This window comes from Pongo abelii, chromosome 18, assembly GCF_028885655.2.
Source record: "Pongo abelii isolate AG06213 chromosome 18, NHGRI_mPonAbe1-v2.0_pri, whole genome shotgun sequence".
In the NCBI taxonomy this organism is placed as follows: Eukaryota; Metazoa; Chordata; class Mammalia; order Primates; family Hominidae; genus Pongo; species Pongo abelii.
The window spans coordinates 59,380,016-59,407,147 of NC_072003.2; the positions used below are offsets into that span (position 1 = coordinate 59,380,016).

At 36.1% G+C, this 27,132-nt stretch overlaps 1 long non-coding RNA gene across 1 annotated transcript; it reads right to left on the reverse strand.

The window, feature by feature from the left end:
* LOC129050825 (uncharacterized) lies at positions 1–25,173 on the reverse strand. The gene is made up of 3 exons (XR_008514651.1): positions 25,012–25,173; positions 6,723–6,826; positions 1–656 (listed from the first exon to the last, which is right to left on the reverse strand). It is a non-coding gene; the product is annotated as an uncharacterized LOC129050825 (long non-coding RNA).
* Between the last annotated feature and the right edge of the window lie 1,959 nt (positions 25,174–27,132).

A 27,132-nucleotide genomic window follows, 5' to 3' on the forward strand; every position in this document is an offset into this window, starting at 1 on the left:
ATAACATTTCATATTGGGTCAGAAATATACAGGTAAACTGAATGTAACAGGAGCCACTCTCAGCTAATGAATAAATCTACCAGAAAATTCTGGATTATTTCCCTAACAAATTCACTTCTATGAATAAAGACAGACCTTTAAGCATTTTAAAGAGAGCTGGTTGCAGAGAATAAACTGCCTTAAAAAGATTTCCAGTTGGAGGCTGTTCTATCTGTTTGTCCATTTTTCTTTTCCCCAAACCTGCCTTGCCCGTTGTTCAAGCCATAGCACCTGGTATTACATTTTACCATTAATAAAAGATGAGGCATTTCAAAGAGGTCAGGACAGTGTTTTAATTGCCTATTGCTTCCTAACAAATGTCCTCCAAACTTAGCAGCTTAAAACACTAAGCATTTATTAGCATGCAGTTTATATGGTTTGGGAAACCAGGGATGACTTAAATTGGTGGTCATGACTCAGAGTCTCTCATGAAGTTTCAGTTAAGCTGTTGCTTAAGGTTTCAGTCATCCCATAGCTCAACTGGGGATGGAGATTCTGCATCCAAGATCACCTATACTCATATTGGCAGGCCTTTCTTCCTTGCTGGCTGTTGACTGGAAGTCTCCATTCCTCACTATGTGGTCATGATGGGGCTACTTGGCAGGGCAGTTGGCTTCCTAAGAACAAGGAATCCAAGAGTGAGAAACATGAGAACAAGAGAACACCAAAGACAGAAACTGAAGCCTTTATAATCTAATCTCAGAAGTGAGATACTACCATATGCTTTGGATCACACAGAACCAAACTGTAACATCATGGAGGGTCTATACAAGGTTGTGAGTACCAAAAAGCAGGGATAATTGCGGGTCCTTGCAGTCGTCACCTTGCAGACAGGTGACCACAATCTCCCCTTTGACCCCCAATGATTCCTTTCCCTCACACATGCAATATATATGCATCCTTTCTCCAGGTACCTCAAGTTATCGTTCTATCAAGCATCAGCTCAAATTCTAGAATCTCATCTTCTATGTCAGACCCGTATGTTAGAGAAGGTTGCTAAAGCTCAGAACTCTCAGTAATTCTTCCTGTATCATGAAAGGCACCACATGTTTGCAGCTGAGTCATTTCCTCATTCTGCTTCTTGTCGGTAGAAATTGGAGTGTCTAAAAGTTTTTCATTTTGCACTCTATCGACTCAGTTCAAACTGACTGTTTCTGCATTTATAGTGCTTGTAAAAGCTTTGTGGATGTTCTGTGAATCTTTTTGGGATCTATTTCATCAGCAAAAACAAAATCAGAAACAAAAAACCCACACTCACAAGTATCTGTGTGATAATCCTTTACCTTTAGCTTCTGCTAAGATTGCTGAGGACAGTGCCTTTAAACGTCCTAGAAGCTCATTGTTTCATACAGAAGATACGTGTACACCTTCAATTCCTTTAAAAGATTTTTTGTCTGACCTAATCGTATTCTGTGATACCATGTTTGATCTTTCTGAGGTCTTAAAGAAAGATTTTAGAGTCATACTTTCAGTTTTATCTTCGGATTGTGTTTTGCTATCTGTAGAGGCTAATACTTTTCAAACCCAAGTTTTAGATGTGTTTTGTTTCACTGTCCTTCTTGTATTTTATCTATCTCTTCCTACATTTTACTATAAGTACCAAGAAACCAGATGGCAGGTTCAGCATTCTGTTTGGAGATCTCTTTAGTTAGATTATCTTGTTCATTAGGTACCTTTATTATATCCCACATAATTGCAGGCAACAGTCTTGCTAAAATGTCTGTGACTACTTAAAAAGGATGCCTTTTCTTCAGTTTCCAATAGCACTTATCTGACTTTCTAAAGCCCTCATTTACAGCTTTATCAGAGACTACAAGTCTTCTAGTAACATCTTCACTAAGAAACAGGGCTTTTACTAATGCTCTTCTCAAGTTCCACCTCCAAGTTCCAAAGCCCCTCCCACATTTTTAGATTTTTGACACAGCAGTACTCCGCATTCAGGTACTCAAATGTTTGGGTATAAATAGTTTGCTACTGCTGCATAACAAATTACCTCAGAACTTAACAGCTTAAAAATGATAATTTTTTTTTTTAATCTCACAGTTCTGTTTATCCGGAATCTGAATATGAACAGTTTGGCTGTGTGGTTCTGGCTCATCGTCTCCATTGAGTTTGCATTTAAGTTGTTGGCTCCACTGGGCATGGAGAATCAGTTTCTAAGCTTACACACATGGTTGTTGGTAGACCTTGGTTCCTTGCTGACTTGTTTAGAGGCTTCTGTTCCTCACCACATAGGCCTCTCCATAGGGCTATACAACATTGCAAGTTAAGCAAGTACTAGAGTGTGTGTAAAGGAGAGAGTGTTCACAACAGAATCTGTAGTCTTAGAAGTGACATAGCTTCATTTATGCCATGTGCTGTTTATCACACAGACCAACGCTGGTGTGATTTAGGAGGAAAATTCACAGCACATCAATGCCAAGAAGCAGTAAAATTTGGGGACCATCTTGAAGGCTTGCTACCACAAGGTGCCAGCCATAGGCAGAGCTCAGGAAGTGAGAGAGATAATATAGAATGATAACATCTCTTTATTAAGAGAGTATTTTGAGTAAGTTAGCCAAAGCTTTACTGGGAAGACACCCAGGAAAGCTTCACCAGAGAGCCATTCTCCACCATGACAATACTCCTGCTAATTCCTCTCATCAAATAAGGGCAATATGGGGATGGTTGCGATAGGAAATCATGAGGTATCCATCTTACAGCCCTGAGTTGGCTCCTCCTGATTTTTTTTTTCTTTCCTAATTTTAAAGAATCTTTAAAGAACGCCCATTTTTCTTCCATTAATAATGTATAAAAGATGTCATTGACATGGTTAAATTCCCAGCATCCTCAGTTCTTTAGAAATAGACTAAACGGCAGGTATCATCACTTAAAAACTGTCTTGATTTGGATTGAGTTTCTGTTGAGAAAGTACATATTTTTTATTTTTATCTTTTAATTCCATGTTTCCATAAAATATACTTGAAGTCAACTCATATATACTCAGCATTAAGAAATGATCTGGAGTAGTCAAGTCAATCAATAATTTTTTAAAGATAGATTGGTGGATGGGTAAGTGGAGGTTAAGGGTGGGTAATGGATTCCTGGAAACTTTCCCTAAGTACACTAATTCAGAGAATTCTTTTTTCTTCTATAATTCCCCAGAGCATATTTACATATACTAGTTCTATTTCTCCACTTTATGTACTACAGTATATCTCTCGATTCACTGATATATACTTACCTAGGACCTACAACTAAAATCTACACCAAAAAAGTGTTAAAGATATATTAATAATGTGGCTTAATTAAAAAATTAAATAAATGTATTGAAGTGTACTTGTTTAAACAGTATTCTAAACAACCGTTTTGATACCCAATTTATCCACAGTTCCATTTATGCACACATAAAATATTGACTCTCCAATTGGTTGACCTGATATAGGACTGCAATTAAAATAGAAAATGACTATTTAAGAACTTGCATATTAATAGGTTTTATGTTTTAAAATAACTCCCTCATCAACTCTCTTTGTATCAAAATTTCAACTTTGCTTTTGAAGTATGGAAGTCTAGTTTTCCAGTTCACTTTAATGCTGGAGATTTCTCAGTTCTGAAGTAGTTCAGGTCTGAATAAGCCTAAGACACTTTCAGATTCCCAATTGAATTTAACTATTTGAAGAAGATATGAAAATAAAATTAATAAATGAAGGGAGGCAGCATAAATATGCTCTATAGCTTTAATCAAGAGAGCAAAGGCTCTCTGAGAGTGGCTAAAGAATTATTTGATATACAGCTTGGTTTGATGTCACAGTGAGCAGTTCGGACAAATCTAAACATAAGTACTTTCCTTATGTCAAAATTATTAAGAACCATTTATACTTTGGAAGTTATTTTTCTGAGATTATCAGTATCTTATTTAATGTGTGTCTCTTTTATCATTTCTTAAAGACAAAGTAAGGACTCTTTTCAAAATAATTCTGATGCCTTGATACCAGAACTCATATTGAATAAAGCTCATATGTTCTCATTCTCGGGGACGTTATAATTATCTATCATATAAGCATGTACATTTTAGTGTCACTGAAGAAGTTTCACTGGACATAATTAACACAAAAACAATTCCATTTTAGTAAGAATTTTTGTTTTCTTTTTTCAATTGAGCACTTTTTTTCTGTTTAATGATTCTCTCTGAAAAAGAAAATTATATAATCACAGTTTTTTTCTTCTTCTCCTTTTAACCCCAGACAACTAAGTTACAGTGATTATGTTGACTGGATTTCAGGATCTGTTATAATTATATATTTGTCTCCTGTGAATGACGATATAAACACTTCCTCTTGCAGTATTGAGGAGTTATTTTCGGTCTTGATAAAATATTGCTCATTTTAACACACTCGATGTTTTACATTTGCGAACTGCCATAGTCCTCATTTTTCTGCAGGTGTTGTTGTTGTTGCACAATGAGTATGGAGATTCTCTTTGTCACTTGCTTGATTAAAATAATGGAAAACATAAAGTTAAAAAATATTCCAATACAATTCATTCATTAACATAGCTTTCTTTTATGAGTATTGTTCTTCCAGTAGCTTCACAAAGAATATTAGTCTGTGTGTTCTCAGAGGTGATTTACAAAACTCAGTAAAGATATGAAAATTATTTTAGAAACTATGTAAATTGAATTTAGGAGGGATGGTAAATCCTATATATGATTTTAAGTAGTACACATATCATGTGAAGTAAGGCTCTTCAATAAATACAGAAATATGAAATTGGATTTTCCAAGAGAGATAAAATTTCTTCTGTTTTTCATGCTGTTTTCTAAATTTGAATTCAGAAAATATTATCATCCTATTTAGAAAAGAGAATTTGGAAATGCATATGAAGTTTTTATTTAGTAGACCAGTTGTGCCATTCATTGGTTCTGGAATTCTTCATATTTTAGGGCAAAGCTAATCTAGTCCTTTTTTTCTGTTTGCACCCAATGGCTAGCTCCACTCTGAAAAAGAAAGTTATCTAAGTGGTTCACTAAGTTCTATTTCTGTCTATGCCTTTTCTATTCCTATGTCCGTTGTTACTTTTCTGATGGCAATTGTCACATTGAACTAAAATTCCTCAATACTATGATCTCTGTGGTCTTGAGCTGTCACATGAGTTGTCTCTGTACTCGAACACTCACATTTCTTGATCTCACTTGGGCAATTCCCAATTATAACTCTTAATTGATCAGAAATTTCACAGAGTAAGTGGCATCTAAACGGAATAGCTCTTGTCTGCTTGCTCGCATAGTCCACTACCCTTCCGTGGACCATATCACATTATATTGTATTTTCCTTTTTCTTGATCAAACTTTGCTACTGTACTGGAGGCAATGTGAAAGCAAGTACAATATCTACAATATCTACCATGGCACTAGACATTGCTTTCTTTATACCTCAGAAAAAAAAATCAATAATATTGTTAGCTGCCCTAAAGAACGAGTGAGCAAAGAAAAGATACAGTGAGTTTGAAAATTTAATCTCTGTTTTCTCTTCTTAGATACTTGGATAAGCTCACTGGTTTGTTGGGGTTGGTGTCAGCTAGTTGTCTGTCTCCAAGTCTTTTGTTTCATTCTCTTCCTCCTCCTTGGGAATACAACTGTGATATTATTCAGGGATGAAATGTGCTTATTTTCCCAGTCTGGTCAAGAGATTGTGTTCTGGCTAATGTAATGTTAGCAGAAATGTTGCATGGAATTTCTGTGCAGGTTAAAATTGAAAGGTGCTCTCTCACATAGAGGACCCCTCTTTGCCCCTCTGCTTTTTCTCCACTTCTGTTCTGTGCAGAAGGAAGTTGGCATTAATGACTGGAATTTCAGCATCCATCTTGAAGCATGTAGTGGTCTTGAAAATAGATGAGACACTGGATGGCAGAACAGAAAGATGGCACAGCTTGAGTCCCGGGTATCACTATGAAGTCAACAAGTCAGCTCTGGAGTATGTTCAAACTTACTTTATATGTGTGAAAATAGACTTTAATTCTCTTTCAGCTGATGTTATTTTGCAGTGTTCAATTATGCAATGGAAAACTGAACTTAAACTATTGGTGTGAAATTTTACTGAAATAATCCATATGAAAAGTACTAGTGTGACTTTATATAGAGAGAAGAAAAGAGAGAAAGAAAAAGGAAGACAAAGAGACAAAGTCACTATTCTTTCTTTTGTTATTCTCCAGGAGACAATCAACTAACTTAATGAAGAAGGAAAAGAAATCTTATATAACAAAGTGTGTAGAACGTGAACCTAATCTTTGAGAAAATTCAAGTTGTTACTTATTCTAAACTTACCAAGATGTTAAGAGAAGCTAAACAAATTTTCTTCTGCCTAAAAAGATAACAGAGTAGTGCGATCTTTGTAGAGTTATATCCTACAAGTAACTTAGCGTCATGATATGTAGACCAGGCTTCTTTGAGTGCAGTCATCATAAGCCCAGTGGATGAAGATGGATAAAATCTGAAGGACTGATGCATGAACTATCTAAGTTTCCTGCACCTAGACGTTTAAGGAAGTTTTCAAACAAAGTCTTCTCTGTCTCTGTATATTAAACAGTTAATCAATAAATGCTAAGAGATAGCCCAAAGTTTAGAAGGGCAGCTGTTTTCCCTCATCCAATGGAACTAGGTAGCAAGACACCTGCTTTTTACTTTCTGTCATCTTTATACTTACCAGAAAAATCATGGGCTAATATCAGAATCCCTGCCATTTGCAAGTTGTAGAGGTCCCAGGTGAGTGTGAACTCAGTCTAAGCTTCCACCTTCAAGGTTTGTTCCCTAGTGGAGTGAAAAGAAAAATGTTTATCTCTTGAACACTTATAGTAAGACAATCAAAAGGACTATTGGAAATGTTCCTTTTATTGGAAATGTTTAATAATGGAGGCTTATCATTTTTTGATTGCTATAGTACTAGCTAATAGATTATTGTTCTGAATACACATAATGCATATTTTTGTTAATTCCTTGAAATGCTTATTGATAAATATTTGATTGTTTGTATTAACATCTTGTCCTTGAATTCAAAGGCGCTATTTTCATCACGTCCTCTTATTCTTCTTCAATATGTTAAAATATAAAAAAAAATCCCAGAAAATATCACTAGACTGCCCCCAGTGTTCCTCCAGAGCAGAATGTGTGCCTTAATGAAATTTACATTTCAAGCAACAAACACAGTGTCCAAATCACTGTGGTACTCAAAAATACGCTGACATGATTGTGGAGTACTTAAAACATTTTTGTGTAAATTTGTTACAACATATTAAACTCTAAATTGATATCTTGTTTCTGATGGTTCAGGCTTTTCCAAAGAAATCCACATAGATTTTCCTTCACCTCTCAAATTATCATCCTTAGTCAGTATTGATTAAGTATCTTTCTGAGCTCTGTTACTTTGTACACACTGTGCAAAGCAAGTTCAATCAGCATAGTTTCTTCTCTTAAAGAGCCTTACACCTAAGAGACACCCAGTTCTGAAGGGATCCGAGGCTGCACATGAGTGTTCCATTTTTCATCCCAGAGAAAGGGTATTTGTGAAAAACTGAAGAAGGAGGATGGCACAGAATTGAATGGGAGAAGGTGGGGTCAGCGTTTATCTGGCTTTAGGTCTTTATGCAATTCGAAAATGGGAAAAGACTACAAAAGTAAATGTTTATGTAAAGTGTTAGAGAACATAGTATTGTTTTCTTTGAAAAAAAAAAGTTTAGCTCTGTCTAACTTGGAGGTTTACTATGCTACTTTGGAAATGGCTGAGCACACAGAGAACATTAGCTGAAGATGCAGTATCACTTTGTCTCTTCATGGCCTTATTTATTATTACAATTACAACTAGTTAAGGTCTTATACTTAGGAATCTCTTCCCCTGTATCAACTTCAGTTAAAACGTGTGGATAAGAGTAAAAAGCTGTGGATAGAAGAGATAAATTCAAATGCTTTTATAGCACTTCTTTCATGAAATTGAACTCTGTAAAAATCTAAACATTTTAAAGATAATAATGGTGATAATAAGGATGTTAATAATGATGGTGATAATACTGTTTTCAGTCCGTATTTTGGGCATGTACTATTTTAAGCACTTTGTAACAATAATCTTATGTAATCCCACAATAATTCTACAAAATATTTCCAAGTCTCCAAATTAGCTTGACTAGCCATTTTTCTTAAGACATGTATTTTTTCTTCACTGTAAACCCTCAATTAGGCAAAAAGGGTTTTGTGATGGTGTCAGATACAATGATGCCTTGAATTTCCCTTTTCTGTTTGCAGACAATTTATATGACCCTCTCAATAGTTTGTTGTGTTGTTTGCTGATGATTTGATCCCAGAGGAAAGAATAAAATAACAAACAAAAATTTGTCATACATTTTATAGAATTGCTTCTCATGGTACTGAACCACGAAAATTCAATATCAATATTTGAAGTTTTCACAAGCCTACTTAAAGAAAAAAATGACTAAAATACAGAAATAGTAATTAAGTTTTAAACTATTTGTTTTGACAATTATTTCATTGTTTTTCTTATAATAAATTAACTTCTTGTGTCTCCTCTTGTAGGTTATTGAAACCTTGGGATTATTATCATTTCTCATCTTTACATAGTTTGCTTAGTACTCAATACATATATGAAATTGTAGTATTCTTTCTTTTTTTTTTTTTAACCTACTAATATAATAGCATAGTTTCTACCTGAAAACAATCTTCCTCTAAGGAACAAATTGACAGAAAATAATGAAACTACATAAATAAGAATAAAAAAACAGTTAAATTACAAAATGCCAGGCTGTTATTGCCAGTAGAGTATGAAAATATTTACTGGTGAAAAATAAATATCATAAGTGCATTACAGTGATATACGTATGCTGTTCATAGAATTTGTTCAAAAATATATGCTAGCCTTTAAAAAATGAATATTATGCTAAGTTCTAGAATAAAAATAGCACCATTTGTTGAGTGATGAATATGAGATACGCTAGCAGTGCTTTACATACATTATTTTATTTAACCCTCGTATAAACCAAATTGTTCTAAACATGTTTTTGCTAATATGAACTTTGCTAAATTCCTTGATCTTAATTGTATTCTTTTAAACTGTCCCTTTATGAAATTGCTATAAATTTCTGAGTATAACATGTTCCTTTGGCCTTTCTGAAGACAAATCAAAACGACTGGATGGTGACCAAAGTGAACAGATAGGATATTTATTTTTGTGTTTTGTAATGTATGAACACTTCACTCTTTATACCAAAGAATATGTCATTTGAAATAGAATGTACATTGTTGTTTCTCTCAGATACAGCTTACTTAAGATTCTAAATTCCTAACGCTAATGTTTACGCAACTAAAATTTTTTTATATGAATTTGAAATGGGACACCAAAGCAGAAATTTATATTTTAGTGTTCATACCTATGATGTTGCTTTCCACCTAACAGATAGCCAACAATTAAAACAAAGCCACTAGTGGAATTTCAAAAAAATATAACAATGTATATGAGAAATAATTATACTGAACTGGTTGTCCAAAATAAAGTAAATTTTAAGATGAGTAATACTTTTTAAAATTTATGCAAATATATTTCTTATTATATGACTATTTGGGCGCCATTGGTTTTACCATAGGTTGGTTACAAAATTAGTTATATTTTTTTCCTTTTCCTATATTCAGACCCCATGGAATGCAATTTTGAATCTCCTCCCATCAAGAGGTAGCATGTTATTTTGTCATCCCTTGTATTTATACTGTCTTTGTGATTTATTCTGGCCAACAGAATGTGTCAGATGCAATGTTGTGGTTTGTGCTTTCTTAGAGTGTGTTGGAACTCTGCCATTGCCATGTAAATACGCTGAAGCTTGTCTGTGGGAAGATGGGACATAAGTAGCCCAGTCACCTCATTGTCCAAGCTGACTGCCATCCCATCTCCAGGCATGCAAGTGAAGTCATACTAGAGCAGTCAGTTCCTGCCAGTGTTGAAGCAACACTGAGCCAAACCAAATCAACCCTGAGGACCTGTGGACTCAGGAGCAATAATGAATACTTACTTTTAAAAGCTACAGATTTTGGGGGTGACACTTTTTACAGCAAGAGCTGAGTAATACAGAATTTATACAAGAAAATGTCTTAACTCATTTAGAAGATAGCAAAAACTGACTTACAAAGAAGCACTATAGCAATCAAAAAATGATGTCTCCATTATTAAGCCTGTCTTGTGCATTTCCAACAGTTGCTTTTGATTGCCTTGCTATAAGTGTTCAAGAAATAAATATTGCTTGTCTCACTCCATTAAGGGAACAAACCATTGAAGGTGGAAGCTCAGACTGAGTTCACACTCACCTGGGACCTGTGAAACTTGCTAAGAATGACAGGGATTCTGATATTAGCTCATGATTTTGCTGGTGAGTATAAAGATGACAGAAAGTAAAAAACAGTGTCTTACTTGTTCCATTGGATAAGGGAAAACAGCTACCTTTCTAAACTTTGGGCTATCTCTTCGTGTTTATTTTATTTTATTTTTTATTTTTATTTTTATTTTTTTTTTTATTATTATTATTATACTTTAGGTTTTACGGTACATGTGCGCAATGTGCAGGTTAGTTACATATGTATACATGTGCCATGCTGGTGTGCTGCACCCACTAACTCGTCATCTAGCATTAGGTATATCTCCCAATGCTATCCCTTCCCCCTCCCCCCACCCCACAACAGTCCCCGAAGGGTGATGTTCCCCTTCCTGTGTCCATGTGTTCTCATTGTTCAATTCCCACCTATGAGTGAGAATATGCGGTGTTTGGTTTTTTGTTCTTGCGATAGTTTACTGAGAATGATGATTTCCAATTTCATCCATGTCCCTACAAAGGACATGAACTCATCATTTTTTATGGCTGCATAGTATTCCATGGTGTATATGTGCCACATTTTCTTAATCCAGTCTATCATTGTTGGACATTTGGGTTGGTTCCAAGTCTTTGCTATTGTGAATAATGCCGCAATAAACATACGTGTGCATGTGTCTTTATAGCAGCATGATTTATAGTCCTTTGGGCATATACCCAGTAATGGGATGGCTGGGTCAAATGGAATTTCTAGTTCTAGATCCCTGAGGAATCGCCACATCTTCATGTTTATTGATTAACTGGTTAACACACAGAGACAGAGAAGACTTTGTTTGAAAACTGCCTTAAACATCTAGGTGTTGCAGTGAATTCAACAGGAGGCTGTCACAGGACAATGGGGCTTCTGCTTGGAGGAAAGGAACATCAAGGTGAAGGAACATCATTTATCAATATATAAGTGTGAAGGCAAAGATGGGAAGTTTCAAGGGAAGGTATTTATCATGAGATATTGTTCTATTAAGCTGGCTTTATTTTGGTTATGTCAAGTGATTGATGTGCAGTAGATGTAATCATTTTGTCGAAAAGATGTTAGCCCGGCAATGTGTCAACTGTTCAGTGTACCATTATTAAACAGCGGCATTCTGATTGACTTCCAAGCCAGAGACTTTCAACCTTCTGTTAATCAGAAATAGGCAATCCAAAAGAAAAACCAAGGCAAAAGGAGTGACAAAAGTACTCAATAGATCTTTAAACTGTCAAAGAAAAGAACCAATTACATTAAATACATCTTATTGTTAAAGAAAAGGTAAAAAAGCAAAAAACACACATACTAAGCAATAATTGAAAAAATAATAAGTTCATTGTTTTGCCACTTTGGGCTATAATTGCCTTCTATTGTTATCTCCCTAAAGGAAGATAATTAATCTTGAAATCATTGATGATTTTAAAATGTAAATTTCTTTGAGTAAATTGAATAGTAGAGTCCATATTTTTTTAAAAAGCTATTCTGATCTTGGACCTTATTGTAACTGAATTTCCTTAATTTGCTGGCATTTAGAGAAAAAAAACAATTTTTCACTTTGACATGAATGAGTCTTGAGGAAGAAGGCATTTGTTTTTTGTGTGTTTGTTCGGGGTTTTGAATTTTTTTTTTCTCTTGGAAATGCAAGCTATGACTTGGCTGAATAATGGAAAATATGGAAGGTCGTGAGACTCATTTCAGGGTATATATCCATATCAAAGCAGAATGTAGGCATGGAAAGATCCACAACTGATCAAAAAAAAAAATACTTTACACTGGAGGAAATTATCTCTGTGACTTTGACTCAGTCTTATAGCATCCTTTGGCCTTTATTCTGTCTGTGGTGAGCATAGGGCCTGGTCTAAGATAAAAAGCAAATGAGAGACTTCCCTTGAACACAAAATTTAAGGGACACCAAATATCCAGCATTCAAAACAAATAACATTTTAATGCAATACATTCTTTTCTTTTTTTAAATTATACTTTAAGTTCTAGGGTACATGTACACAATGTGCAGGTTTGTTACATAGGTGTACACGTGCCATGTTGGTTTGCTGCACCCATCAACTCATCATTTACATTAGGTATTTCTCCTAATGCTATCCCTCCCCCAGCCTCCGACCCCCGACAGGCCCTGGTGTGTGATGTTCCCCATCCTGTGTCCTTGTGTTCTCATTGTTCAACTCCCACTTATGAGAGAGAACATGTGGTGCTTGGTTTTCTGTCCTTGTGATAGTTTGCTGAGAATGATGGTTTCCAGCGTCATCCATGTCCCTGCAAAGAGATGAACTCATCCTTTTTTATGGCTGCATAGCATTCCATGGTATATATGTGCCACATTTTCTTAATCCAGTCTATCATTGATGGACATTTGGGTTGATTCCAAGTCTTTGCTATTGTGAATATTGCTTCAATAAACATACTTGTGCATGTGTCTTTACAGTAGCATCATTTATAATCCTTTGGGTATATACCCAGTCATGGGATCACTGGGCCAAATGGTATTTGTAGTTCTAGATCCTTGAGGAATCGCCACACTGTCTTCCACAATGGGTGAACTAGTTTACAGTCCCATCAACAGTATAAAAGTGTTCCTATTTCTCCACATCCTCTCCAGCACCTGTTGTTTCCTGACTTTTTAATGCTCGCCATTCTAACTGGTGTGAGATGGTATCTCGTTGTGGTTTTGATTTGCATTTCTCTGGTGACCAGTGATGATGAGCATTTTTTCATATGTCTGTTGGCTGCATAAATGTCTGCTTTTGAGAAGTGTCTGTTCATATCCTTTGCCCACTTTTTAATGTGGTTGTTTGTTTTTTTCTTGTAAGTTTGTTTAAGTTCTTTGTAGATTCTGAATATTAGCCGTTTGTCAGATGGGTAGATTGCAAAAATTTTCTCCCATTCTGTAGGTTGCCTGTTCACTCTGATGATAGTTTCTTTTGCTGTGCAGAAGCTCTTTAGTTTAATTAGATCCCATTTGTCAATTTTGGCTTTTGTTGCCATTGCTTTTGGTATTTTAGTCATGAAGTCTTTGCCCATGCCTACATCCTGAATGGTAATGCCTAGGTTTTCTTCTAGGGTTTTTATGGTGTTAGGTCTTATATTTAAGTCGTTAATCCATCTCGAGTTAATTTTTGCATATGGTTTAAGGAAGGGATCCAGTTTCAGCTTTCTACATATGGCTAGCGAGTTTTCCCAGCACCAATGTCCATTAATAATAGACTGGATTAAGAAAATATGGTACATGTACACCGTTTATTAAATAGGGAATCCTTTCCCAATTTCTTGTTTTTGTCAGGTTTGTCTAATGGATCAAAGTCCATGATTAACACAGTATCAAAATTGGTTTGTTTGTTTGTTCGTTGCAGACAGGGTTTCACTCTGTCACCCAGGCTGGAGTGCAATGGCACAATGTCGGCTGACTGCAACCTCTGCCTCCCAAGCTCTAGTAATCCTCCCACCTCAGCCCGTCAGGTATCTAGAAGTACAGGTGTGCACCACCATTTCTGGCTTATTTTTTTTATTTTTTGTAGAGATGGCATCTCACTAGGTTACCCAGGCTGGTCTTAATCTCCTGAGCTCAAGCAATCCTCATACCTCAGGGTCCCAAAGTGCTGGGATTACAGGTGTGAGCCACTGTGCCCAGCTATCAAAAATTTTAAAAGACAGGATCAGTATTATTGAATTTTCCTTTTGCTTCAGGAAATGTCCACACCAAATTTTGTGGATAACTTTGTAGCTCAACATATTTTCACCAAAAAAACACAGTCCTTGAAATGAACACTCAGATCAAGAAACAGAGCATAACCAATATGTCCAGAACCTCCTGATGTGTTTTCTCAGTCACTCCTACTCTTTCCTCAAGAGTTACCAAAATCTTGCCTTTTAACATTATCAGTTTCACCTATTTTTGCAATTTAAATAATTAAAATCATACAGGATGTTCTCTTTTGTCTGGCTTCTTTTGTTCAATATTATGTTTCTGAGATTCAGCCATATTTTTGTGCATTTATAGAAGGCATAGTCTCCTTGCTGTATAATGTTCCATTGTGTGCATATATCAGACTTTATTCACTTTATGACTGATGGACATTTGAGTAGAAAAAAACAAAAACCAAACAAAATCAAAACGATGTTTATGAGCGTTGTTTTCCTTTGTCTCCTTTTTTTGTAACAGCACCTCAGTTGTCATTTGGGAATCTTCCACTCTTACATTCTATATTGTGCTAGTGAGACTCCTATAATAATTCCCTTCCTCCATCTCCCAACTATGGTGAGTTCAAGACCTAAACTAAAACAATTCCTACAATTAATTGTTAACATAATGACACACACCAGATGTCCCAATGCTATAAAGAGATTGTGCATTAGTACTTGTTACAGATATATTTCAACGTGTGATTAGTTTTCTCTTCCCAGGTATTCAGGTGTTGTATTAGTCCATTTTCACACTGTTATAAACGACTACCTGAGACTGGGTAATTTACAAATAAAAAAGGTTTGATTGACTCAGTTCCACAGGCTTAACAGGAAGTATGCTTGGAAGGCCTCAGGAAACTTACAATCATGGCAGAAAAGGAAGAGGAAGCAAGCACTTCTTTACCATAATGGAGTAGGAGAGAGTGAGTTCACTAAGGAGGAAGTGCCGCACACTTTCAAACAACCAGATCTTATGAGAACTCACTCACTATCAAGAGACCAACAATGGGGAAGTCCACCCCTATAATTCAATGATTTCTCACCAGCCCCCTCCCCTGACACGTGGAGATTATAATTTGAGATGAGATTTGAGTGGGGACACAGAGCCAAACCATTTCAAGTGTTCAGCTTTACATTTGATTCTGTGAGTTACCCAGTGACCTTTCAATCAATTGCTTGAAAAGATTAAGCTAGCCAAATTATGTTTTTGTTTCTTGCATCAAAAAGAACCTTGACAAAGAGAGAGAAGTTAAAGCAATTCACACGGGAGGAAAGAGACAGTAACCTGAATAATCATACAAAGTAGAAAATGTAAACCTGTGTTACTTTGTATATTAGTTCATTTCCACTCTGCTGATAAAGACATACCTGAGACTGAGAGTAAGCAATTTACAAAAGAAAGAGGTTTAATTGGACTTAAGTTCCATGTGGCTGAGGAGGCCTCACAATCATGGTGGAAGGCAAGGAAGAGCAAGTCACATCCTATGCAAATGGCGGCAGGCAAAGAGAGAGCTTGTGCAGGGGAACTCCTCTTTATAAAACCATCAGATCTCATGAGACTTATTCACTATAGTGAGGACAGCAGAGAAAAGACATGCACGCCCCCATGATTCAGTTACCTCCCATTGGGTCCCTCCCACAACACAAGAGGGGAATTCAAGAATGAGATTAGGGTGGAGACACAGCCAAACCATAACATTCTTCCCCGGACCCTCCCAAATCTCATGGCCTCACATTTCAAAACCAATCTTGCCTTCCCAACAGTCCCCCAAAAGCCTTAACTTATTTCAGCATTAACTCAAAAGTATACAGTCCAAAGTCTCATCTGAGAGAAGGCAAGTCCCTTCTGCCTATGAGCCTGTAAAATCAAAAGCAAGTTAGTTACTTCCTAGACACTACAGGCATTGGGTAAATACAGTCATTCCAAACATGAGAAACTGGCCAAAACAAAAGGGCTGTAGGCCTTATGCAAGTCCAAAATCCAGTGAGGCAGTCAATCTTAAAGCTCCAAAATGATCTCCTTTGACTCCACGTCTCATATCCTGTTCATGCTGATGCAAGAGGTGGGTTCCCATAGTCTTGGGCAGCTCCACCCCTGTGGCTTTGCAGGGTACAGACTCCCTCCTGGCTGCCTTCATGGGCTCGTGTTGAGTGTCTGAGGCTTTTCCAGGAGCACGGTGCAAGCTGTCAGTGGATCTACCATTCTGGGGTCTGGAGGACTGTGGCCCTCTTCTCACAGCTTCACTAGGTGATGCCCCGGTAGAGACTCTGTGTGGGAGCACCATCCCACATTTCTCTTCTGCACTGCCCTAGCAGGGGCTCTCCATGAGGACCCTGTCCCTAGAGCAAATTTCTGCCTGAGCATCTAGGCATTTCCATACATCTCCTGAAATTTAGGTGGAGGTTCCCAAATCTCAGTTCTTGACTTCTGTGCACTCTGAGGCTCAATACCATGTGGAAGCTTCCAAGGCTTGGGGCTTCCATCCTCTGAAGCCATGTCCCGAGCTGTACCTCAGCCCCTTTTAGTCAATGCTGGAGTGGCTGGGATGCAGAACACCAAGTCCCAGCACAGGGACCTTGGACTGGGCCCATGAAACCATTTTTCTTTCTAGGCCTCCGGGCATGTGATGGGAGGGGCTGCTGTGAAGACCTCTGACCTGCCCTGAAGACATTTTCCCCATTGTCTTGGGGATTAACACTGCGCTCCTCGTTACTTATGCAAATTTCTGCAGCCAGCTTGAATTTCTCCTCAGAAAATGGAATTTTCTTTTCTATTGTATTGTGAGGCTGCAAATTTTCCAAACTTTTATGCTCTGTGTTCCTTTTAAAACTGAATGCCGTCTGGGCGTGGTGACTTACGGTGGCTCACGCCTGTAATCCCAGCACTTTGGGAGGCCGAGGTGGGCGGGTCATGAGGTCAGGAGATTGAGACCATCCTGACTAACACGGTGAAACCTCATCTCTACTAAAAATACAAAAAAAATTAACCTGGCGTGGTGGCGGGTGCCTGTAGTCCCAGCTACTTGGGAGGCTGAGGCAGGAGAATGGCACAAAACCGGGAGGCGGAGCTTGCAGTGACCTGAGATTGCGCCACTGCACTCCACCCTGGGCAACAGAGTGAGACTCTGTCTCAAATAAATAAATAAATAAATAAATAAAGCCTTTAACAGCACCCAAGTCACCTCTTGAATGCTTTGCTGCTTAGAAATTTCTTCTGCCAGATACCCTAAATCATCTCTCTCAAGTTCAAAGTTCCACAGATCTCTAGGGCAGGGGCAAAATGCCTCCAGTCTCTTTGCTAAAACATAACAAGAGTCACCTTTGCTCCAGTTCCCAATTAGTTCCTCATCTCTTTCTGAGACCACCTTCGCCTGGAATTCTTTGTCCGTATCATTTTCAGCATTTTGGTCAAAACCATTCAACAAGTCTCTAGGGAGTTCCAAACTTTCCCAAATTTCCCTATCTTCCTCTGAGCCCTCCAAACTGTTCCAACGTCTGCCTGTTACCCAGTTCCAAAGTCACTTTCAGATTTTTGGGTATCTTTTCAGCAGTGCCCCACTCCACCGGTATCAATTTACTGTATTAGTTTGTTTTTATGCTGCTGATAAAGACATACTCAAGATTGGGCAATTTACAAAAGAAAAAGTTTTAATTGGACTCACAGTTCCACATGCTTGGGGATGCCTCACAATCATAGTGGAAGGCAAGGAGGAGCAAGTCACATCCTACATGGATGTCAGCAGGCAAAGAGAGAGCGCTTGTGCTGGCTAACTCCTGTTTATAAAACCATCAAATCTGGTGAGACTTACTAACTATCATGATAACAGCATGGAAAAAACTTGCCCTGGGTCCCTCCCACAGCAGGTGGGAATTCAAAATGAGATTAGGGTGAGGACAGGGCCAAACCACATCACCTTGTATGTAGAAAGTTTTAAAAATCCCCTTAGAATGTGCCACACTATGAATTAAAAGTATTTTAAAAATCCAGCAAACATTTATGATTTAAATGGAATTTTAATCATCATGGCTGACATCTTGTCTTTGGAGGCTTTGGAAAATGATGACCATGACTTTTTCAAAAGTCTACCCAGATGTTTTATAATATATATTTCAGCCTTACACAAACAATGCAATATGCAGTGTCCTGCCACTGGCCTCTCCTTAGGGACTACAGTATCTGGTAATAGAGCTAGGCTTTAGTGTGGTTTTCCCAGAAACCTGTCTAAAACATGATTGGGCATGACTTTAAGGGAGCACAAAGCATGAAATGTTTGTTGGTAGCAGCATGGAAAACAATCTATGTCATATTTAGTTTTCTGTTCCTAAAGATTTGGAAACATTTTTTCAGTCTTTAAAGAGAAACACAATAGTTCACCATGAAATGTTGCAAAAGAAGTTGTCAATCTAATGAGACTCAAAGTCACTCATTTCTTCTGAATACATGGAAAAAAAGTAATCTATTATTTTGATAGGTAAACATTCCCATATTTTTTTCTGCTTACATATTTTTCAGCTGTTAGATAAATCATATAGGCCTGATAACTGAAACCTTTCCTATGGCATAATATTATCTGAGAAGCTGTCAAGCATAAGAACATATATAAAAATCATGAAGATTGTCACTGTGAATCTGCTCCACTTCATCTCTGTTCTTTTGGGTAGAAGAAAAGGCTACTTGCTATAAACCATATGTGCTAGTATGGCATTTTGCAATAAATAGCTCAATATTCAAAGGTAGATATTTTGTAGTCAATTTTAGAATGGACTTTAAACATTTAAATGTAGAAGTGAAAAAAATGGAATGTGTTATCTATTTTTCTCTACTTAAAACTGGTTGGATAATTTTGAAACATCTGTCAGCCTTCTTAAATCATTTCAAAGCTAGTCTCTGCTTGCAAGGAAAGCGTAGGATGCTGGCTAATTTTAATACCATCACTTAATATTCATTCTACCAATAAATAATGGGCCAAAACTATTTAGACATTAATTTGGAATTTCCAGATACAGAATCAGTTGATTTCATCTAGATGCTTAAAGTGTATCAATTTATCTAATTTTCATGCTAAAGTGCCCAAGGAAACTCTTATGATTGTTTGCTAATAAACTCAGCATTTTAATTGAGATTGAGTTTGATTTCAATAAAAAAATGTGAGATCTGAGTTCAAATATTAGTTCGGTGGCTGTGACACCTTGGGAAAGTCAGTCACTCTCACTAAGCACTTATCTTCATATTTGATCCTAGGGAATACAACAGTACCTATAGGGTAGATGTGAAGATTAAATGAGATAATATATGTACAGTGACTGGAAGATGAATGAGGCTTTACATGCTTTTGTGTTATGCTCCCTCCAATCTCAAAACCTTTACATTTACTATTTCCTCAGTCTAAAATGCCCCTTATTCCTCCTTACTTTTCATATAGAGACCGTCTTTTGATTCTAATTGCTTCTGAAATGCCCTGAGCTTCCAGACCGCATCTGGTTCTCATACTGTGCACATTCGTATCTGCCTCGATTTCTCATAGTCATTGATTAGGTAATCACATGCCTATTTCTCATAGGCATTGATTAGAAAATCACATGTAATTTGTTTAACTTAAATCAACTATAAACTCTTGGATCATTGGACCCATATCTGTTCATTTTGTTTCCCATTAGATCACAGAATTGAATTCAGCAAATGGCACATGGTGAAGGTATAGCCTCTTCCTTAAGAGGCTTCTCCTCCCCTAAAGACCAAAATCCCCTCTGCTAGTTCTACTTTTTATTAGCAGAATGGTAGCAGTGATCTAGACAGCAAAGGATTCAGATCTCCTAAACAATCCCTGGGTGGAGATAGTTTACCCAAATCATAGGTAGCTCTACAAAGTTAGCCTCTTGGTCCTCAGCTTTAGACTTTGGTATGTTGGGTGGATTTTCTTCTGTTCTTTCGGGAAAGTGGTCAAGTAACCCATGCTTTTTTAATTCACTGCAATTATGTCTTAACTACGAATTAAAACAATCACTCATTTTTTAAGGTTTCTCCAAAAACCTCATTTTGTAATTCCAGCCATATCAATGATTGCTGTCCACAATCTAGGCTTTTTACATTTAACCTCATGAGCTATCTTGTTGGAGACAAGGGAGCGAGAGAAGTTATTATCTATCAAATGACTGTATTATTAAGGCATGTATTCCTAACCATTTCCAAATAATTGAAAAATTCTCAAAGCATCTAAATAGATAGTTCTAATAAGATGATATTAATAGTTACAGAGTTAACAGAGTGACAGGTCTAATGTTACCCCCAGAGTCTGGATGAACTACCAACCAATCTCAAACCTATCTAATTCCAAAAGCTCCTCACAAGCTCCACAATAGATGACAGTATTGGTTGAAATTAGTACTTTTATGTTTTCCATTTGTCTTTTAGCACAGAAAAGACTACTGAGAGAAAGCTTCATATTTCTCAGTCCATGATTATGATTATGCTACTAGTATGGCATCTGATAATTAGCTTTTCAATCAGTGTTAGGAATTGAATATCATTGCTGAATTTAACCAGAAAAATAGACAAAAGTCTCTGCTTTTCATCCTGGAGTTTACTTTCTATTGGGGGAGCATATTTTTATATTTATTATTTTAATTATAATTTTTTTTTTGAGATGGAGTCTCACTTTGTTACTAGGCTGGAGTGCAATGGCACCATCTCGGCTCACTACAACCTCTGCCTCCTGGGTTCAAGTGATTATCCAGCCTCAACCTCCATAGTAGCTGGGACTACAGGCGTGCACCACCACATCCAGCTAATTTTTGTATTTTTAGTAGAGACGGGGTTTCACCATGTTGGCCAGGCTGGTCTCGAACTCCTGACCTTGTGATCTGCCCACCTCAGCCTCCCAAAGTGCTGGGATTACAGGCGTGAGCCACTGCACCTGGCCTATGATATTATTTTTAAAAGAAAAAAATCAGTATCCATGAGAGCACATAGAAAGTATCTAACCTGGTCTGAGAGAAGGAATGATTTTTGTGGTGATGGGATATTTAAGATGAGCCTCATGCCACTCTCTAGAGAGGAAGCTTGGCGAAAGTTTTCTCTCCCTTTTCCCTCTTTCATAAATTACAGAGATCTAGGGTGGGAAGGAGTTTGGCCTATATGAAATGATCAGATAGTTGATGCCAACAGGATGAATAAAAACAGTATCACAGGAGAAATAGTCATGGGCTAAACCAAACAGTGCACCTAAGCCTTAATTTTCTCATCTGTTATATGAGAATAATTTTCTCATCTGGAGCTAATGATGATTCCCTACATATCTGACAAAATTGCCAGAAACCAGTAACACTCTCCATTAAAATTAAATGCATAAAATTAAATTTCATATATAAAATGCTAAACATCTACATTATGTAATATCATATACATATACATGAGTTATATAATGTTAGAACAATGCATAATACAACTATGCAAATAGAAAATGCATCTCTGTGAAGCCCATGCTCTCGATACATGGAATGAAACTCAAATTTTTCACTGGGAGAGACCCTGATAAAAGGAAACTTAACATTCATACCATAACTCAGAAGCTGGTACTATAACAAGATTTTGAGCAGGGTTTATTTCAGACCAATTTGAACTATTGAGTACATACCAATAAGAATGCCAGCATTCATTACATTTGGAGAGACAGATGGTTTGGACTGAGACAACCAATTAATGTAAAATGTGTTCTTTGTTGGCACTTACCACAAAGGAGGATCTTTTTTTGAAATACCTTCTTCTTAAAGTTTATTCTATTTTCAGACGAATGCGTCTTTATGTAGAAAGTCAGACTACTTAAGGCATCTATAGGCAACATTTTACCTACTTTTTATGACATCTATAGAAAAAGCTAATTCATATTAGTTATTGCTTTTTTTTTATTTTAAAGAATGTAAAATAAGCTATTCACTTGAAATATTCTGATGTTCCATTAATCACATTTTTCATCCGGTAGGAAAGTATAAGGAAATTGCTTTTCCAAAGATTGCTCAATGAGGTCATTTCCTGCCTTCCTAAGAAACTTTCGTTAAATTGTGTAGGTGTCAGTGGATGTAAAAATTACTCTGAATTGTTTGCAAAAAAAAGAAAACACAAGTATACCCTTTATTTATGATACATATCCTTTAGGTCCTGGCTGTTTAGTTAAAGCACAGGAAACATTTTTATACTTCAAAATGTTCTAAGAGATATTTGCCAAATGTTCTATTATTCAAGAGTTATTGATGCTCAAGTTCACACAGACCATGTCACTTTACTCCCTTTCCCAGGTCAAAGCCCATGCAAAGAAAAACATGTCTGCCTGGGATGATAAATGATGAATAGGAGGTAGAACTAGGGCATTATTTTGGTATCATTATTGTGCATTAGACCATGAAAGCTAGAGTTCAGAGATTATACATTATGTTCTGAGCCAAAGTGAAATGAGAAATAAATTTTTTGAAATGTGGAAAGCAAATGTGACAACTTATTTTCATATAGCTTATCAACTTTTAAATGTTTTATTTTCTGTATATTTATAATATACAGAATATATTAGTGCAGAAGTCCTTGTATATTATTTGCAAATAAAAATGCATAAATTGGGGATACATGCTTACATATTTTACTGATGAGTACCTGCTAAAAAATGTTTAGATTGTTTACCATCTAGGCAATGGTAAACCAATCAAGTACATTAAACCTGAGATATTGCTTTTAGAAAATTAAAAAAAAAAAAGGCAGGAGAAGAGGAAAAGAAAGAAGAGTAGGAAGGAATAATCACAATGCACATCACATAAAAATACATGTACATAGATTAATAAAATTGTCATGTATCCAAAAATAATCAATAAATGGACTTTTAGCATATCAATTTCATAAACTGGAACAAAGATACTATTTAAAGCAAGAGGAAGTCAGCTTGGTTTTATACCTAGAAGTGACATAGACACTTGTGAAAAGTCATCTATGCCTCTGATTTCATTGTTGTGATCTATTATGTGTTTTGTTTCTGCAGGTTTTTATAGTTGTTAATGTGCAATACTAGAATATTATGTCTCAAAAATACAAGAGAGGTGAGGATGTAAAAAGTGCAAATAAGAGTAGCATCGAATTATTACAGAAATAAAGGTAGAAATGTAGGTGGTTAATGCAATAATTAACTCAAAATGGTGTGATTAATTTTATCTATGATTATGGCACAAATTTCTCAATAGAAAAACAATTGATGGAGGAAAAGAAATTTGTACAAAATATGAATAGTCCTATGCTTAAATTGTAAAAAATAGTATTTCTGGGGAGTAGAAATTTTTTCTCTTCATCTTCTGATTTCAGAAATTATCAATGTACACATTTTTTTGGACAACATAAAAGAACAGGGTGCATCCAGGTCATGCAGTTTCCAAGAAAATATAAATGTCATGGCCAGAACATGAAATTATAATTCAAATGAAGACCAATCTGTCTGATTCCAAAGCTTGCCACTAACAAGCTGTTAGACAAGAAGAAACTATTTAAACTCTCTGGTCTCTAGGTCCATTATCCACTATATGAGAATAATAAAACCAAGTTAAGAGCACTTCAAATGATTCATATAGAGTCCCTAGCTTGTGGTGTAAGGGAGTCTTCAACAAATGACAACTATTATTGAAAAATGTCTTCTAATCTCTAATCATAACAATCAGTCACCATAATAAAAATATTAGGCAGAGAGATATTTCACAACATCTCACACTTAGTAAGGTACAGAATTATTGTTACCTTTTTTGCCTCCTTTTTACTTAATTCCATTAATTTTAATAGGAAATGCAGAAGAAACGCTTTTATAAGGGAAAAAAGAGAGCAGTTATTATACATTTGTGTATTCTTTTAATTAAAAAAATTGTGGGTACATAGTAGGTGTATATATTTATAAGATACATGACATATTTTGATACAGGCATACCATGCTTAATAATCACAACAGGGTAAATGGGGTATACATTGCCTCAAGCACTTATGCTTTCTTTGGGTTACAAACAACCCAATTATATTATTTTAATTATTTTTAAATGTACAATAAATTATTGTTCCCTGTAGTCATCCTGTTGTGCAGTGAAACACTAGATCTTATTCATTCTATGCAACTATATTTTTGTACCATTAACCATTCCTACTTCCCCTCCCCCAACCCAATACTCTCCCCAGCACTGAGAAAAAAAATCTTTGCCCAGTCTAATGTCTTGGAGAGATTGATTCCCGAATGTTTTTTTTTTTTTTTTTTAAAGTAATTCCATAGTTTTTGTTCTTAGATTTGAGTTTTTAATCAATTTTAATTTAAATTTTTTTTTTTTTTTTTTTTTTGAGACGGAGTCTGGCTTTGCCACCCAGCCTGGAGTGCAGTGGTGCCATCTCGGCTCACTACAAGCTCCGCCTCCTGGGTTCAAGCGATTCTCCTGCTTCAGCCTCCCGAGTGGCGCCCGCCACCGCACCTGGCTGATTTTTGTGTTTTTAGTGGAGACGGGGTTTCTCCATGTTGGTCAGGCTGATCTTGAACTCCTGACCTCAGATGATCTGCCCACTTTGGCCTCCCGAAGTGCTAGGATTACAGGCGTGAGCCAACACGCTGGGCTGATTTGATTTCTTATATGGCTAGAGATAGGAGTCCAATATCATTCTTCTGCATATTAATATCCAGTTTTCTCAGCACCATTGATTGAAGAGACTGTCCTTTCTCCAATGTATGTTCTTGGCACATGATATGGTTTGGCTGTATTCCCACTCAAATCTTATCTTGAATTGTAGTTCCCATAATCTCCACGTGTGATGAGAGGGACCCGGTGCGAGGTAATTGAATCGTGGGGATGGTTTTCTCCATGCTATTCTTGTGATAGTAAGTTCTCAAGAGACTTAATGGTAAAAATAAGAGGCTTACCCTTCACTTGGATCTCATTCTTCTCCTTCCTGCTACCACGTAAAGATGGATGTGTTTGCTTGCCCTTCCACCATGATTGTAATTTCTTGAGGCCTCCCCAGACCTGCGGAACTGTGAGTCGATTAAAACGTCTTTCCTTTATAACGTACCCAGTCTCGCGCAGTCCTTTATAGCCGTTTGAGAATGGACTAATACAGCACCTTTGTGAAAAATGAGTTCACTGTAAATGTATGGATTGGTTTCTGGGTTGTCTGTTCTGTTCCGTTGGCCATGTGTCTGTTTGTATGCCGGTAACATACTATTTTGGTTACTATAGCTCCGTAGTGTGATTTGAAGTCAGGTAACATGATTCTTCCGGTTTTATTCTTTTTCCTTAGGACAGTTTTGACTATTCTGGGTCTATTCCGATTCCAGAATATAAACTTAAAGGGTTAAGTTTATATTTATATTTGTATTTAAATATAAATATAATATATATTATAATATATAAATTAAATATAAATATAATATATAATATATAAATATTATATTTAAATATAAATATAAACTTTAGGATTGTTTTTTCTTTCCGTGAAGAATGTCATTGCTTTGGGTAGTATGGGCATTTTAATAATATTGACTCTTTCAATCCATAAACATGGAATATCTTTCCATTTTTGGTGTCTAGTTCAATTTCTTTCACCAGTGTTTTATTGTTTTCATTGCAGGTTCTTCATTTATTTGGTTAAGTTTTTTCCTAGGTATTTAATTTTATTTGTATCTATTATCAGTGGAATTACTTTCCTGGTTTCTTTTTCAGATTGTTTGCTGTGGGCATACAGAAATGCTACTGATTTCTGTATGTTGATTTTGTATCCTGCAACTTTACTGAATTTGTTTATCAGTTCTAATAATTTTTCGGTGGAGTCTTTCAGGTTTTTCCAAATATAAGATCATATCATCTGCAAACAAGGAAAATTTGACTTTTTCTTTTTCAATTTGGATGCCTTTTATTTCTTTCTCTTGTTTGATTGTTCTAATTAGGACTATGTTAAATCACAGTGATGAAAGTGGGAATCTTTGTCATGTTCCAGATCTTAGACAAAAGGCTTTCAGTTTTTCCCCATTCAGTACGATACCAGCTGTGGGTCTGCTCTGCATAGCTTTTATGTGTTGAGGTATGTTCCTTTTGTACCCAGTTTTTCAAGGTTTTATTTTCACTATGAAGAGATGTCTAATTTTATCAAAGGCTTTTTCAGCATCAAGTGATATGATCATATGGTTTTTGTCCTCCATTCTATCTATATGTATCACATTGATTGTATATGTTGAACCATCCTTGTATCCCTGAGATAAATCCCACTTGGTCATGATGAATGACCTTTTTAATGTGTTGTTGAATTTGGTTTGCTAGTATTTTGTTGAGGATTTTTGCATCAATGTTTATCAGGGATATTGGCCTATAGTGTTTTTTTTTTTTTTTTTTGATGTGTCTTTGACTAATTTTGGTACCAGGGTAATACTGGCCTCACAGAATGAATTTAGAAGCATTCTTTTCTCCTCCGTTTTTTGAAATAGTTTGGGTAGGATTGGTATTTGTTTTCCTTTAAATGTTTGGTAAAATTCAGCAGTGAAGCCATCAGGTCCCAGGCTTTTCTTTAGTGTGAGGCTTTTTCTTACAGCTTTGATCTTGTTAATTGTTGTTCGTTTGTTCAGTTCTTATTATTTCTTTATGACTCAATCTTGGTTGGTTGTATGTGTCTAAAATGTGCTCATTTATTCTAGTTTTCCAAATTATTGGCATATAGTTGCTCACAGTACGCGCTAATGATTCTTTGAATTTCTGCAGTATTGATTGTAATGTCTCCTTTTTCATATCCAATTTTACTCATTTGGTCTCCTCTTTTTTTGTCTTAGTTGGTCTGGCTAAAAGTTTGTCAATTTCATCTTTTAAAAAAATGATTTTTAATTTGGTTAATCTTCTGTATTATTTTCTTCATTTAAATTTCATTTATTTCTGCTTTGATCGTTACAATCACTTTTTTTCTACAAATTTGGGGTTTGGTTTGCTCTTGTTTTTCTATTTATTTAAGATTCATTATTAGGTTGTTTATTTGAAGTTTTTCTACCTATTTGATATAG